General features: G+C 44.4%; 1 long non-coding RNA gene across 1 annotated transcript in view; it reads left to right on the top strand.

The window, feature by feature from the left end:
* The first annotated feature begins 16,026 nt into the window (after positions 1-16,026).
* LOC133092707 (uncharacterized) overlaps positions 16,027-17,600 on the top strand; it is a 36,209-nt gene continuing 34,635 nt past the window's right edge. The window contains exon 1 of the long non-coding RNA XR_009701115.1: positions 16,027-16,110. This is a non-coding gene — a long non-coding RNA (uncharacterized LOC133092707). The remainder of the gene's footprint in view (positions 16,111-17,600) is intronic.

Raw genomic sequence — 17,600 nt, 5'->3', positions numbered from 1 at the left:
CCCAGAAAGTCATCTGTGGTCACTAGAAGCCACCTTGGGCTTGCTGAGAGCAAGTCATGCTAACATCTCATTTAAGAAATAAAATGACATTATAATTTTATAATCTGTCCTTCCTTTGTGCTGTTGTATTACTCACAAATTTGATAAACAAATCTTCCTCTGTCAAAGTAAAGTAACTTAATGAACTCAATGGTAATATATAAATTTATAAATATATAAATAAATATATATATTTAGCATAGGTCTTATCTATCTTTATTTACCTAAACTAATTTCCTGGGGCTTATGAGAACATTGTCTTGTATGAATATGGTTCTGAGACAGAAGGCAGATTTGGATGTTTAAAGACTTTTCTCTCTCTCAGGAAATTTGTGTAGCGCGAAAATGGGATTAGAACAGTTGTGGCTACAAAATTTGCTCTAAGAGGGGCTCCCTTGGTGGCAAGGGGATAATGCAGGAGTTACAGGGAACTTGTCTTGAAGCTGTGCTCCGCATAGTAAGACCAGAGCCATTTTCTAAAGATGCCTTCATTCATCCTTTAACAAGATTGAGAAAACATCAATTGTTTATAGCAAAGAATATTATTTTATTGGGTGGGCAACTAATGCATATTATTGGGAGGTGGAGAGAGGAACTAAAAGCCCCACTATCTGCCAATACCACCCCCGTGTTGTTGCCTCTAGGGAAGATGGGCTCATTCACCTGATGCCAAACGACAACAATAAAGGGAGCTAGATGGTCGACTATTCAAATCAAGAGACAGAGCTCTCCCGGTGGCTCATCCTTTCAACAAATGGGGAGAAGCTTACCAATACTTCTCATGTAGAATGATATAAGCCACTAGGAGTTCATTCGCGCCCAAGGTTTTTTAGTCTGATATATGCAAAACTTCCAAGTACATATATTACCTTTTACCTCAATGGCCACAGTGAGACCACCTATCCTATTTGAACTCTAGAGTCAGAGCTATTGAATCAGCTTCTTCTACTTTAGGTAGCTCAGAAACTCAACTAACATCTGGTGAAATACCCAAATTTATGAGGAGCACCTGTTTCAAAATTTAGATCTGAACTCTAACGCCCAGGATTGCGGTCCATGGATAACCAGCCGAGTTAGGTATGCGACCTTTCCTCAAATCAATACCTGTTGCTTAAGAACTTAAGCCATTTTTAACTCACAACTTTAATCTTTGCTTTAGTCACCAAATTTTTTTTCTAATTTTATTTAAAAAAATTTTTAATTGTGGTAAAATACACATAACATAATATTTAACCATCTTAACCATTTTTAATGTACCCTTCAGTGGTTTTAAGTGCAATCACGTTGTTGTGCAACCATCACCACCAACCATGTCCAGAACTCCTTTCACCTTACAAAACTGAAACTCTGCACCTGTAAAACAATAACTCCCCACCCCCCTCCCCCAGGCCCTGGCAACCACCATTCTACTTTTCGTATCTCTGAGTTTGACTACACTAGGTAACTCATCTAAATGGAATCATACAGTAATTGTCTTTTTTTTAAATTAATTAATTAATTTATTTTTGGCTGCGTTGGGTCTTCGTTGCTGCACACGGGCTTTCTCTAGTTGCGGCAAGTGGGGGCTACTCTTCGTTTCGGTGCATGGGCTTCTCACTGCAGTGGCTTCTCCTGTTGCGGAGCACAGGCTCTAGGTGCGTGGGCTTCAGTAGTTGTGGCTCGTGGGCTCTAGAGCGCAGGCTCAGTAGTTGTGGCTCACGGGCTTAGTTGCTCCGCGGCATGTGGGATCTTCCCGGACCAGGGCTCGAACCCGTGTCCCCTGCATTGGCAGGCGGATTCTTAACCACTGCGCCACCAGGGAAGCCCAGTAGCTTTTTGTAACTGGCTTATTTCACCTAGCATAACATCCTCAAGACTCCTCAGTGTTGCAGCATGTGTCAGAATTTCCTTCCTTTTGCAAATTCCTTTTCTTAACCATAAAATGTTTCAAGTTTATATAGCACGTTAATCAAACAACTAGATTGAGGGGGAGTATTTGGTCTGGTTTTTTTTGTTTTTTTTTTTATAAATTTCTTTATTTTATTTATTTATTTTTGGCTGCATTGGGTCTTCGTTGCTGCACGCGGGCTTTCTCTAGTTGCGGCGAGCGGGGTTACTCTTCGTTGCGTTGCGCGGGCTTCTCATTGTGGTGACTTCTCTTGTTGCGGAGCACGGGCTCTAGGTGTGCGGGCTTCAGTAGTTGTGGCTCGCGGGCTCTGGAGTGCAGGCTCAGTAGTTGTGGCTCATGGGCTTAGTTGCTCCGCGCCATGTGGGATCTTCCCAGACCAGGGCCTGAACCCGTGTCCCCTGCATTAGCAGGCGGATTCTTAACCACTGTGCCACCAGGGAAGTCCTGGTCTGTTTAATAAGACTTTAGGGCTTGGAAACCATAAGAGAGGGAATGAGATGATCCGCTGAAATCTTTAAAGCTGTGGTTCTTTAGGGTGCATCAGAACCACCTGGAAAGCTTGACAAACCATCAATTACTCAGCCAAAACCCTAGGGTTTCTGATACAGTAGGTCTAGAGGAAGGCCCCAGAATTTGCATTTCATAGGAGGGCCTGGTCAGTGAACACACTTTTGGGAACCACTGTGATCCACTCAGGGTTAAGCCTGGAGGATTCCAATTACCAAAGATTTCCTATAGTACAAAGTAGTTGTGTAATAATATATATACATGTCACGTCACCTTAATTCAGTCATCTGTTGATGGGCACTGGGGTTGCTTCCACGTCTTGGCTATTATAAACAGTGCCATTATAAACACTGGGGTGTGTGTATCTTTTAGAATTAGTGTTTTCCCACCTAAGACAGGAGACTTGCAGTTATAGAAGAAGGAAAGCATAGAGCAGAGTAAGAAATAGCAAGAAAGTCCAGTCCTTGCCATTCCAGGGTATTGTGGGAATGATGGCGAGATTGGTGGCAAGTCACACTGTCAGAACCAAGTTCTGGTTTCACCTCTCTGGCCTCAGGGAGAACAGGGCAAGCACGCAAGGAAAGTGAGGGGAATATCCAGGGTGTCAGCGAAGCTTGGCTCCATTGCTCTGCTGGAAACTCCAGAAGGTCACTGTGAGGAGGGCCTGGCTCAGCTCCATTTAGATAGACATCGGATGCCAACCAGTACACGTGGAATGGGGCAGCTATGATGGGTGAGATGATCCTGGGGTGGACCCCTGGATCAGGGGTTGTTGGGATGGAGAACTTGGTAGACGCTAAGGTGTCTGAAGCTAATGGGAGCTGAGCAAGGGCCGAGTCTGCCAGTGGGAGGTTGCCAGGTATCCCCAGGGGCATTGCCCAGGCCAATGCTGACCATGGATTCACTAGCTGCAGAATTCAATGGTAGAGGCCAGCAGTGACAAGGAAGACCAAGACAGAGCCTAGGGACCAGGGGATAGTGTGTCCAAAGACCTGTACTCACCACTGCCCAACCCCCCAGACAGTATTTTGGCAAAGCAGTTGGGCAGTGAAGACGGAAGATTACGTCTGAGAGAGGGTGCATTTTATGTTAGAGACTGAGTATTACCTCAATGGACTGACTATTCAAACGATTAGACCAGGCTAGCTTTTTACTTGGCTAGGACTAAAATTTATTGTTTTGTTTCCTTGCTAACCAGCAAGCGTGAGTTTGTGAGGAAGCCCAGATTAAGTTTTGGCAGAATAAAGGGGAACACTCGTACACAGTTGGTGGGAATGTAATTTGGTGCAGTCACTATGGACAACAGTATGGAGGTTCCTTAAAAAACTAAAAACAGAACTACCATATGATCCAGCAATCCCACTCCTGGGTATATGTCCGGAAAAAATGAAAACACTAATTCAAAAAGATACACATACCTCAATGTTCATAGCAGCACTATTTACAATAGCCAAGACATGGAAACATGGAAGCAACCCAAGTGCCCATCAACAGATGACTGGATTAAGATGATGTGACATATATATATATATATATATATATATATATATACACATATATATTTACTCAGCAACAAAAAAGAATGAAATTCTGCCCTTTGCAGCAATGTGGATGGACCTAGAGAATATCATGCTTGGTGAAGTAAGTCAGACAGAGAAAGACAAATACCATATGATATCACTTATATGTGGAATCTAAAAAATAGTACAAATGAATGCAAATACAAAACAGAAACAGACTCAAAGACATAGAAAACAAATCTGTGGTTACCAAAGGGGAGAAGGAGGGGGGAGGGACAAATTAGGAGTATGGGATCAACAGATACAAACTACTATATATAAAATAGATAAGTAACAAGATTCACTGTACAGCACAGGGAATTACACCCATCATCTTGTAATAACCTCTAATGGAATATAATCTGCAAAAATACTGAATCACTATGCTGTACACCTGAAACTAGCACAATACTGTAAATCAACTATATTTCAATTAAAAAAAAGAAGTTTAGATAAAGAACCTGCATTTTTTTTTCCTGTATCTAAGCTGTCATGTGACTAGGGTTGTTAGATAAAATCAGGGACATACTTTCACTAAAAAATTATTTGCCAGATTCAAATATAACTGAACATCCTGTTTTTTTGATGTGCTAAATCTGGTAACCCTACATGGGACCTACTATTGCATGGGTATACATGGCGATAAAGTTATTAGTGTTCCTGCATGGCACTGCCTACTTCAGCCCACAAATCTCAGTCACTAACAGTCTCATTACTGTGCCAACCGAGGGCAACTGACAGAGCTAAACCCCAATTTGCACATGCTGGGTTTCAAGTATGTGTTAATATTTCAGAAACAATCCAGTAGCAGAGAAAAATTAGTTCAGGATAAAACCTGCCCTGCAGACAATGCTACAAAGGGGCAAATCCATACCTGAAACATACCGATCACTTTCTTTACACTACATTCAAAAGTGGATATTCACATTCAAATTATCACAATACACCTTTTGGATGATTTCCAAAATTGTGAAATGAGCATTTTAATTATACTGTCAAGATCGCTGACGTATCTTCTAACCCTCATCCCCAGGGTCCCCCCTCCCTGGCCACTAAGGCTCCCTGCTGACTGCACCGGGAGGAGTCCTCCGGGGGTCTGTGCCAGCCACACTAGCTGAATGACCAAAGTCAGCCTTTTGAGGCTGAGGTCACCTTTTGTCCATGACTTGAAGGCTTCTAATGACAAGATCCCCCTATCCACAGATAGCTCCAACCAATTTGTCACAGAGATAGCACCACTGGGAACACATTCCTTAATGGTAAGATACTGATAACCTTTAAAAAAATCACTTTAAAAAATATGAACAATAGCTTTATTACTGCCATTTTATATGAGTGTAAGATTGTATTGTTCTCAAAGGACTTCAACTATTGTTGCCCATGTCTTTGGAGCTTTGCAAGTCATCCCCCAGCAAGGTTCTGAGGGAACAGGAAATGGAAAGGTGAGTTTGAATGAGGAGCCAGGAAAGAGGCAGGTGTGGAGGAACAATTCCTAGAAAAGGAGAGATTTGAGAGAGATGGGGTAGGATGTGCAGAGAGCGCTGAGAGGTACTGAGACGGGGAGAAGCCAGGGGGCTTCATTCGGGTGCTGGCCAGAACAGACCACAAACACAAACTGTACCTTCTTCAGAAGTTGGATTAGCCCATCCTGCCATGGACAAGAGTCTTCTAGGGCTTTGGGTAAGTACTCATAAGTCTAGCACTTAAATTCAACATCATTTATCAAGCATCTACTATTTGGGAGATAAGTGATAAAATCTCAAACATTCTCTTATAAAACAATGGATGTTCCAGCATCTCAATATTAATCACGTATTTCAACCATTTAAAAAGTATAGAACAAACTGTGATTGGAATCAAGTTGTGGGGCTCTTTTGTCTTGTTTGGGGGAGAATAGAAAATGATGAGATATGATAAGATATCATATATAATATGATAAGAGATATAATGATAAGATATTCATATCTTAATAACCATAAAACCCTCTGTCACTTCTCCCTTCTTGCTGTGCTGTTTCTCCTATTTCTATTTTTATTGACATGTAGACTTGCTCCCATCAAATGAGTTAGACAAGATGGGAGGGTTAATTTATTTAAGGGAATGTGGATCAACACTGCTGGAAAAACAAAAGGCACCAGTGAGTACTATCTTTAAAGCAAAACAAATGAAAGCACTGATGGAACCCAACTGTGGTTGCCCAGGGGCTGAAGAACCCACACTGGTTTGGGGTTTGAGCAACCACAGAAAACCAGCTCACCTGACTCAAAAGCCTGGGCTTTTGTGTAAGATAGATCGGAGTTCAAATCCACACTTAATAGATGTGTCCCCTTGGCCAGGCTACCCTATTAAAAAGTCTGTTTCCTCATCTGTAAAACAGAGTAATAATAATACCTATTTCATGGAGTTGTTGTAAGAATTAAATGAGATAATGAAATGCTTAGAACACCCAAAGCTAAGAGGTGAGAGCTTACAAGAATTATTTCTTTAGAGGTGGCAAGCTAACTTGTAAATCAGAATTGATTCCTAGAGATAACCTTCTGCATTTGATCCAAATTAATCCACTTCTTCAGAACCTAATACTATGAATCTTATGAAGGCCCAGTGGGCCAGTTCAATCACATCACGTATATTCAATGTCAAGTGTCCCCATTCTTTTATCCCATGTCGTTAATTTTAGAATGTTAATCCCAAGAAATTTTCATTCTATTGATAATACCAGTCATGTCATCTGCATTTAGGGGACAGGTTAGGGGTGCCATGAATTATTGTACAAAAAGAGAAGACCTCTCACTATCGCAGAGCTGTTCCAAAAAAAAAATCAAAGACAAGCTTTTTCTGAACATTCTACTGAAAGGTCTCGAAGTTACATTTGCAACTATATGATGCTTTGTAAACTCACAAGTGTGCAAAGAGGAAAAATGCAAGACAGATTAAACGAAACAAAACAGTGTGGGTCTTACATTCCTGAACGTGAGCTTATTTTTCTGTTCGTTAGGATCTCGTGGAATGACTTGGAGTTTCTGACCTCTGCCCCTGACTTTGAGACAGTGATGGAAAGAGGATGAGGAATCATGAAGCAAAGGTTGAAAGGGCCCTGAATCCAAACACCGCTGGCCTCGTGGGGATGCGGCCCTCACCAAGAATTCCCACAGACCAATGAGGGCCCTCAGGCCTCATCAAGTCAGTATTCTTGTTATGAAGGTGTCAAATGTAAAACTGTGTAAACAGAGTGACACAGAGGCCATTCCTGCTTAGTGACCTGGATCAGAAAGTTCTATTTTTAGAAACTGCTGCAAGCCTTCATGCCCTTGGAAAGAAGGTAGGCCACACACTACTGCTGTTTTTGAACATTTCTGTGCATCAGGGTTGTGTTCTAAAATGTTTGTGAAGGAGCTCCGAGAAGACAAGAACCATACCCGATCTCTATTTAAAGTTGAAAATCTGAATTTTGAATTTTACTTATATATCATGGCCAAGAAGAGGTGTGGAGCTAGTCTTTCATTTCAAGGAATAACCATGGAGTTGCTCAGATCGACACCGATCCCATCCTTTGAGCCAATGTGGGCCAAAGAGACAAGGAAAGATCCATAGGAATGACCTCCCAGCCAGAGGAAGGCTGAGTCGCACCTCCCAGTGCTGCGGGCTGTGTGCCTCGGTGGGCATTACAATCCCTTGGCAAGGGCTTCCCTGGTGGCGCAGTGGTTGAGAATCTGCCTGCCAATGCAGGGGACACGGGTTCGAGCCCTGGTCTGGGAAGATCCCACATGCCGCGGAGCAACTGGGCCGGTGAGCCACAATTACTGAGCCTGCGCGTCTGGAGCCTGTGCTCCGCAACAAGAGAGGCCGCGACAGTGAGAGGCCCACGCACCGCGATGAAGAGTGGTCCCCGCTCGCCACAGCTGGAGAAAGCCCTCGCACAGAAACAAAGACCCAACACGGCCAAAAATAAATAAATAAATAAATAAATTAATTAATTAATTTTTAAAAATGCAACTGCGGGAAAAAAAAAAAATGAATCCCTTGGCAAGTTTGCTAAAAAGCAGGCTCCCCCAGCAGAGAATCTGATTTAGGGGCGTACAGGGATTTGCATATTAAACAGGGACGACAGCTGATTTTGATGCAAGTTGTTTAAATGTGTTTAAACGTGTTTCATACGTTGAGCAAGAACTGTTACAGGAAGATAACATGAAACATGAAAGATGCTGAAGAGTGAGAAGGGAGAATCATCAAATAAAACATAAACAAACCAAATTACAGTTCCTGCCACCAACGAGAAAGGAAAAGCCATATGATGAAAGGAAAGAAGAGCCTGGCCTTGGAGTTGTGTGCCCTGACACAGCTGACTCATGTTAGCAAACTTGGCTTCTTTTCCTAATTCTGTGTTCCTGGTCCTGGGACCTATGGCTAGACCTTCCATTTCTGGGTGCTTTGACTTCCATAAAGCAGGCAGCAGTTTCTCCAGAATTGCCCCTCAGGGGGTCAAGAGAGGGGCTTTGCTAGCGACCTCTGACCCCCACCTCTATACTAAAGTTCTCTTACATCTACAGTCATCAGCAGGTCACCTTTGCCCACTGCTTTCTTCTTCTGACAAATTTGATTTCTGTCCAGTTTGAGTTTGACTTTCACTGGCAGGAAACATAATCCCCATCCGCCTTGAATCGTGCTCTCTCACCACATCTTTTGGGCTTTGGGGCAGTAAAACTAGGCGAGACGTAGGGAAGAAACCACTTCTCTTAATGAAAGATGGAAACGCCTCCACTCACAAGCATTTGCTGGACAGCTAGTCACTGACTGAAGGGAGGGGCAGCAAACCCAGAGTCCAGGTTTCTTCTTCACACGTGTCATCTTTATTGTCACAACCTTCATACAAAGTAGGGATGAGTGTCCTCACTTCCCAGAGGAAAAGCAAGGAAGGTGGGAGGTGAAGGCAGTTGGCCCAGCCCTCCCAGTAAGGGGCAGGGCTGCAGACCAAGTCCTGCCCGACTGGAAGTCAGTGCCGGCAACCAGTGCACAGCACTGCCGCTGGAGCGGGGCTTGGAAAGGGATCCCAGCCTCCACGTGACAGACGACTGCAGAGGCCCTGGCTCCAGTGAGGCTCGCAGAAGCTGGGGGCACAGTGAAGGGCGGGCCCTGCCACTGGGAGCATCCCGAAAGCCAGGCTCCCAGGACCTAACTCCCAAGGGAGGGCTGGAGATGGCTACCGCACCGAGGCACGGGGCTGCAAAGGCAGGAGGGATCTGGTTGGTCTCATTTCACAGAGGGGAGAATGCCTTCAAACAGGATCCTGCTTTGGTGAAAAGCATGGTCAGTTTGGTGATGAGACTCTTGACCATAACGGAACAGAGATGGCAGGGAGGAGGAGCTCAGCCTGCGCCCATCCCAAGGAACTCTCTCTCTCTCTTTTTTTTTTTTTCTTTTTAAAGCATAGAGGAGGTTTACTGGCTCACACAACCAAAAAGACTAGTGTCTGACTGGATCTGACTGGGTCCAGGGTCTCAAACAATGTCATCAGGAATCCATCTGCATCCTTGTTTCGGTGTCCTTCTGGGTTGCCTTGACTCCCAGATAGGGGTCACCATGTGATGGTAAAGGTGGCTCACGGCCAGCAAGCTTGCATCCGACCAGCTTTAAAACTGCAGCTGATAGTGGGAAGCAGCCGCATAGCACAGGGAGATCAGCTCGGTGCTTTGTGACCACCTAGAGGGGTGGGATAGGGAGGGTGGGAGGGAGGGAGACGCAAGAGGGAAGAGATATGGGGATATGTATATATGTATAACTGACTCACTTTGTTATAAAGCAGAAACTAACACATCATTGTAAAGCAATTATACTCCAATAAAGATGTTTAAAAAATTTTTAAAATAAAAATAAAAATAAAACTAGACTTATTAAAAAAAACAAAAAACCTCAGCTGAGAGACAGTGCCCCTGACAAACTCTTAACGCAAGCACAAGGACTAACCCCGTGCAGTGACATGATTCTTAACAGCCGATGTTTATATAGCAACTTACAACACCAGTGAGGGAGATATTATTACACCCATTTTACAGATGATGAAACCATGTTAGAGGTTAAAGCAGTCGACGAGCAAATGCTAAAGCTGGGATTCAAAGTCAGGCAACCGGGCTCCGGGCGTGGGCTCCCGTCCACTGTGCCACACAGATGCTATTGGGTATGCTTTTGTTTTCACTGGGTATGTTTTCCTTCACACATATTCAGTGAGTACATATCATGTGCTAGGACCATTCCAGGCACTGGGGACACCACACAGAACAAAATCTCTGCCATTAAGGAGTTTATAATCTAATGAGAGGAAACGGAATGAATAACTTTATGAGTGTATGTCTCACAGGTGAAAATAAAATATAAGGAGTGTTGGGGACATGGTAGGAAGAGGGCGGCAATTTTCAACTGGCTGTACAAGGTAGGCTAATATTTGAGCAAATACTTGAAGGAAGCAAGGGAGGAAGTCAAAAGGGTATAATTGATTTAAAATTTTTTACCTTACTTTTTGAAAAAACTTAAGTAATATGCAGCCACTAGTGAAAAACAATGATTCTCTTTCATCTTTTGCTCCTTTAAGTTATGAGGGTGAAGGACGGAAGGTTAGGAAACACATCTCACTCCCGTGACAACTCCGTGAAAGATTGTTTCAGGTGTCCAGGGCTCGCAGGCCCCACTTATTTACAATCAATAAATAACAGTGGCTGATTCCTAAGAGTCACCTTTAAAGAAACATTCCAAAGAATCCTTTCAAAATGCTCCTTAGAGCCACAGTCTTCATGAAAACAACATAGCAACCCTCCCACGTAAACAATAAACACACTAATCAAGCAACCGTCCCGAGGATAATTGCACACCTCCCACCCACCAAGCCAACGCAGCATCAGACAGGGGCTTGACAGCAGAATGACGGGCGAGTGGAGAAGCTGCATTTTTCAAATGCACCAACGAACTGTACAAATGATCTGGCAGCGAGGGGAGACAGTGACGTGTGGCTCTAGACCAGCGGGCAGTGGAACAAACATGTTAGTGACAGAGGCAGAGGCATAATAAGGCTGGTCTTAGGGGTATAATTTTACCAAGGACACACTAGGCTCTACACGCTAGGATGCCAGAGGTAACAGAACCGTGAGAAGACAGGTAGCAATGAACACATACTTGAGGTTGCCACTTTAATTAGCAATGGTCAGAGGAGAAAGAGCCTTAGGGGTCATGTCCAGTCAGACAGACCCAGGGGGCTCCCAGCCTTTGGAAGGCTAAGCACCTGAGGTTCTTAGAGTTCCCAAACCTATACTTTAAGCCTCTTGCCAGGACCTCACTAGGATACCTGTGATCTTGGAGCAGTTATAATTAAATAAGACATAAAAATATATAATCCAAAAGGAAAGGGGTCAGCAAGACAGTGGAATTATCTAGAACAGGACAAAACTGCCAGGACCTTCAAAGCTCTGATGTACCATTAAGGACATGTGTAGTGGGTGGTTTTTTGTTTTTTTTTTTTATGGCTGCGTTGAGTCTTCGTTTCTGTGCGAGGGCTCTCTCTAGTTGTGGCAAGTGGGGGCCACTCTTTATCGCGGTGAGCGGGCCTCTCACTCTCGCGGCCTCTGTTATTGAGGAGCACAGGCTCCAGACGCGCAGGCTCAGTAATTGTGGCTCACGGGCCCAGTCGCTCCGCGGCATGTGGGATTTTCCCAGACCAGGGCTCGAACCCGCATCCCCTGCATTGGCAGGCAGATTCTCAACCACTGCGCCACCAGGGAAGCCCTAGTGGGTGGTTTTTACCAATACTTTCCAGAAACTATTTCTCTACCCCTGGGTCTCAAGAAATGGGGGACTGGTGCTGAGGCTACCCAAAGTGTGATTTTTAAAAACCGGGGACAGATGAAGTAAATGAAACAAGCTCATATGCTTCTTTCACTCGGACCTCTTGACGTTGCCTTCACGTAGTACATCCCATTAGACTGAATAAGTTCAATGGCGTCAAACCATCTTTCCTTCATGGTTTGTTTCATGGGGGCACCATCCAGAGACGGCATGTAGCGTGAACACGGCAACTGCAGTGCCATGGGTATGGGTCTACCCGCTCTAAATGGCGGCCCCAACACCTGCTGGTAAAAATGAACTCCTGGAGCAATGGCACGTGATAACGGCTCAGGTCACAGGTGTTCCCAGGGAAGGCCAGACAAGTGCTCCCCTGCCCACGCCCATTTGTCAGTAGTGACATCACTTGATGAGCTTTAGCTAGTGGGAACCAACTGCACAGCACAGGGAGAATAGCTTGGTGCTTTGCGACCACCTAGAGGGGTGGGATAAGGAGGGTGGGAGGGAGACGCAAAAGGGAGGGGATATGGGGATATACATATGCATATAGCTGATTCACTTTGTTATAAAGCAGAAACTAACACACCACTGTAAAGCAATTATACTCCAATAGAGATGTTAAAAAAAAAAAAAAAAGAAGCAGACACCTCCATATAGCAGTAATAGAGAAACAGATCTCATACAAATGCAAAAGCAGGAGCCACTGCTGGAGCAGCCCTTCCCTGCAGGCCTCTCTGGGTCCAGGATGGTTCAGAGACCTCAGCAGGGGCTCTGTTTTTGCACCTTAGTTGCCCCCATTCTCAAGGCTCTGCTCTACTCACTGCCTCTCTTGATTTGCCTTCTTGATTCTCCTCCCGCTACTATCCTTATGACCCCTTTCACTCTGCCTTTCTTCTCCCTCTCAGTTTCTACCAACTCATTGTTTCTCTTTTCCACTTCAACTTACAGCTTAAACCAGCAGTTCTCAAACTTCACTGCCCATTAGAATCACCAGGGCAGCTATAAAAATGTCCAAAGCCAGGCTGCACCCTATAACAATTAAATTAGAATCTTTGGGGGCGGGGGCCAGGCATCAGTTTGTTTAACTCCCTAGGTAATTCCGTGTAGCCAAGTTTGAGACAGACCAGCTTTAAGCTGTTTTGATGCAAGGATGCAGAATTATAAGTTGGCTCGTATTCTAAATCAGAATCATCCAAACTAATTTTTTCTAGCTAACGCACCCTGATTTAGAACTGGGGAAAAGGATTCCACCATAACATTTGTGTGATCTCAGGACTGAGACTTCATATCCTCTACAAAGGCTCAAACAGAGCCCTTAATGGCTGGGCATGGAGGGGTGACTCCTGTTTGGAATACATTTGTCTGAAGTAAAACTATGTTATCCCAGGAATGAAACCAGGTCTTTTATCATCAAACCTCCTTCGTGGGGAACAATACAGCATTCCTTTGTATGTGGCTAGAGTTCAATGCGTAGCCAGTGAGCATATGTAACCCAATGAATAAAAATAGCAGTTATCATTATGTGCTACAGGAAAAATGTCCCTTTTCTCATTACAGCAAGGGAGTCTTATTGCATACCTCTTAGGAAACCTAATAATGTGTTACATGAATTTTCCACGGGAAGGAACAACTGGTTAGGAAATCAAATACTATACTTCTAGACAGTGACATTCAAACCTAAGACTCCAGGGAAGCCAAAAACTGCTCTGAGTCTGGTCCCAGCAGGATTGAAATACCTCCTCAAAGCATACTGAGCAAATTCCCATGATGCCAGGCCTCCTGGAAAAGTTTCTGGGGGTCGAAGGCCACTGCAGCTGCCTTCTTCCCCTCCTCTCAATCACTTGCTCAAGTGGAAAAAATGTTTAAGGGGTAAGTTACCACAGTTCTCAGTTATCCTGATTTCCCCTCTGGGGAAGTCTAATCCTGGGTCTTCAGATGGGATGCAAACTGTACTGCAGCTTGGGATCTGTATTCACGTCCCAGATATTTGCAGCCTTTGCACAAGTGAAAAACTGAAGACAGCAGAAGAGCGAAAGGACAAGTGAAGTACCGGTGTGGGCAGCGGGGGTGAGAGGGTCATCACAAGCGTTAGGGAGGCATGGAGGTGGGAGGTGCCATACGAGACGCTCAGAGCCATACTGGCGGCCATCACAGCTCAGGGATCTCGTCAGAGGGCACTGGGACTCGCACACCCCCTACCTGCACCTCCACAGAGGACTCAGCCATAGAGCACAGCATGGGGCCCTCTTTTATATCTTGAGAGACAATTCTTGGAACTTACAGGGGACAAAAATCTTTCTCACGTGGCTTCTGTGTCCAGGCGAGGTAGAAGAAGCCACATTTTTTGTGCACCTAGTGAGTACTTGGAGCTTCAAGAACAGTTTTGCAGGGCTTCCCTGGTGGCTCAGTGGTTGAGAATCTGCCTGCCCATGCAGGGGACAAGGGTTCGAGCCCTGGTCTGGGAGGATCCCACATGCCGCGGAGCGACTAGGCCCGTGAGCCACAACTACTGAGCCTGCGTGTCTGGAGCCTGTGCTCCGCAACAAGAGAGGCCACGATGGTGAGAGGCCCGCGCACCGTGATGAAGAGTGGCCCCCGCTTGCCGCAGCTGGAGAAAGCCCTCGCACAGAAACGAAGACCCAACACAGCCAAAAATAAATAAATAAATAAATAAATATTTTAAAAAAGAACAGTTTTGCAGCTGTCTATCAAAAGATTATTGTTCCTTTTCTATTTGTCCTCGGCTCATGCCTGCCCACCTGAGAATTGTTTTCTGACATCATAATTTCCCCAAACGCTGCGTATTGTGCCAAAGAACACCACCTTTTCCAATTGCTCAGCCTGTGCTACACACGTGTGCCCATAGCACCTGACCATTTAATTCAATGCACCAGGAGATGAAAGACACTTGCCTGAGAACCCCCTTCTGCAGTCAGAGGGTCCTATTCTCTATGCAGTCGTCCCGCCCAGGAGCTTTGACTTGTTTCAGAATCAGAACGCTTCCTACTCAAGTTCTCCAGGGAACACGGCCTTTTTCTTTAAATCCTCATTCTGAACTTGGGCCTCGTTGGTAGTATCTTTAAAACTACACTTCTTCTTAGCGAAAAGGTTCTAATCAGAAACTTTAAAGCCCTATGTTCTCATCTGCACAAACAAGTCAAATTAGTGCATTAAATAGAACCATCATAAGAGTATGCAGTCGGGTAAATTTTCTTGAGCTGAGACTACAACAGAAGCTTCTCATGGAATAATGACTCAATATTTTATTCCAATGAACCGTTTTCATATACACTATCTTATTTTCCCCTTACAGCAACTCAGTAGGGAAGATATTATTACTGTTCTCTACTTTAAGAAGAAACTTAAAGTCTCAGAGGGATTGAGCTATCCTCATGGTACCACGCCAGCACACAGCCGAGCTCCAACTGGAATCCCCGTGATGTGGACTTCTCTTCCCAGGCTGTTTGCCATCTCACATCTGAGAACCGGCAACTTGGTGCTGCACAGGCTGGTTTAGAGATTGCCAATTTATAAGGAAAAAAAAAAAAAACCAGATGCTTTTTATGCTCTAGAAAAGTTTCCACCCTCCCTTCAAACTTTGCTGCTTTAAAAGTAGGGAGTTCTGTTCAACTTACTTTTTAAAGCTCTTAATGAACTATTTCTTTAAATTGCTTTAAAACAGTTAAAAAGAGACATTAGGTGGTTAAGCAGAGCAAGATTAAGATGATTTAAGAATACAGCTACTTTTTTAAGGAAATAGAGTCAGGCAGGTGTGTGTGTGTGTGTGTGTGTGTGTGTGTGTGTTTTATAAAATGTAACCATGAGTTAGAAAAGGAACTGACTTGCAAAATCCTTTTTTTATGAATAGTTAATTTTGTATTCTTTAAGAAGGCCTTTAAAGCATTCCGTTCATTACCAGATAGTTCTTACAAGATCACTGACTTGCAAATCCTGGGTGAGCTACAGACTCACAACTCAATCTAGACATAAAAAGGTCACAGAAACCTAACACGGAGGTAGCAAGTGTGTGAGCCACCCACCCCATTCCATTCCGATAATGTCATCTCACCCTGCTAACCCTCAGAAATGTGGGCTGGTCTCCTCAGGGGGAGCATGGGCTGAGGGCGGTGGTGAACTTAATTTCATCACCATTTTTGTTACGAGGGAGGAAGCAGCTGTAAGGCTACAAGTAGTTTTATTTCCAGAGGCTGATGGAGGGCCTTGAGTCAGCGAGTCAGCGGGGTGCACAAAGCAGTGAGATGCATTTCCTCTGAACTCCCCAGGAAGTTCAAGGTCAGTGGGGAATCACCTCTCCTTTCAGTTTTTCCTAGATGAATTAAAAATCAGTTTATTTGGGTTTTTCTTGGTTTTGTTTTTTGCCTGTTTTTCTTTTTCATTAATTAATTTATTTTTGGCTGAGTTGGGTTGCTGCGCACGGGCTTTCTCTAGTTGTTGTGAGCGGTGGCTTCTCTTGTTGCAGAGCACGGGCTCTAGGTGCGCGGGCTTCAGTAGTTGTGGCACGCGAGCTCAGTAGTTGTGGCTCACGGGCTCTAGAGTGCAGGCTCAGTAGCTGTGGTGCACGGGCTTAGTTACTCCCCGGCATGTGGGATCTTCCTGGACCAGGGCTCGAACCCATGTCCCCTGCATTGGCAGGTGGATTCTTAACCACTGCGCCAGCAGGGAAGCCCTTTTTGCCTGTTTTTTAAGCATCACGAATATTTCTAAATGAAGGAGGCAGCTGGGTGGAAAGCACTAGCTCACTGCTCGAGATGCCAAGACGCTCCAAGACCTGCTTCTCAGAGACCTCCATCCTCATTTTGGCTCTTCGCATGTGGCCTTGGTCGAGTCCCTACACATCTTTGGGTGCAGTTCCCTCATTTCTACCTCTAGGCAGAGCCGTGGGGTGAAAGGGACAAAACCTAGATTCTCACTCTGGCCCCTTCTAATTCTGATGATCCGATTCAGGACAGAAATCTGAGTCTGAACACAGGGCAAGTCACAAAGCCTGGGAGTACACATATTTTAGGCAAATACTTATTGTTTTTACGAATTCAACCCTCCTTTCTCAATTTCACTTTTCCCAGTAAAATGTGATCTACTTTTACCCCCTTCTTCTCCTCACACACGAACACATATATTCAGTCAAATAAAAAATAAACGTTCCCTTCCAACACATCAACTCATAGGCTAAATGAATGGGAAGGGGAGAAGCAGTATCAAATTTGCAGGGATGGTGGGAAAGTTCAGGAGTAAGATTTCATTTTAAAAAGGGTCTCACGTTTCCCCACCCTCTGTGTACTGTTCTGAATCAGACATGCTGCCCCCTATGCCCAGAAAGACCATTTCCCCACACAGCATTCCCATTCACTGGGACCTCCAATCGTGTGCTGTGTTTTAGAGATTAAAATGGGCTTCCTTCAAGAGGTAACTTATTTCACAAATATGCAATTTATTTTCAGGAGAGTTTATCCTTTAATCACCTACACTATATACTGAACATACATATTTTCACTTAATTCTCACAACAATGCTTTGAGGCAAGAATCAAATTAAATGACTGTTTTCCAGGCACCGTCGAACTTGCATCACCATCTCATGCATCCTTTCTCCTAGAAAGAAAGAATCTGACTTTCAAGTGGCTTACATGAGCCTTGCAAAAAGAGTACAAAACATTTAACATGAAATATACCCCCAAATTTTTCTTTGCCAAACCAACCATTGATACCAAACTTAGGAGTAGGATAGTATTTGGCAAAAGTAGCAACTTGATGCAGAAGGTTGAG

Source organism: Eubalaena glacialis, chromosome 5, assembly GCF_028564815.1.
Source record: "Eubalaena glacialis isolate mEubGla1 chromosome 5, mEubGla1.1.hap2.+ XY, whole genome shotgun sequence".
Lineage (NCBI taxonomy): Eukaryota > Metazoa > Chordata > Mammalia > Artiodactyla > Balaenidae > Eubalaena > Eubalaena glacialis.
The sequence above is the reverse complement of the archived record's forward strand: the minus strand, read 5'-3'. Positions and strand labels throughout refer to the sequence as shown.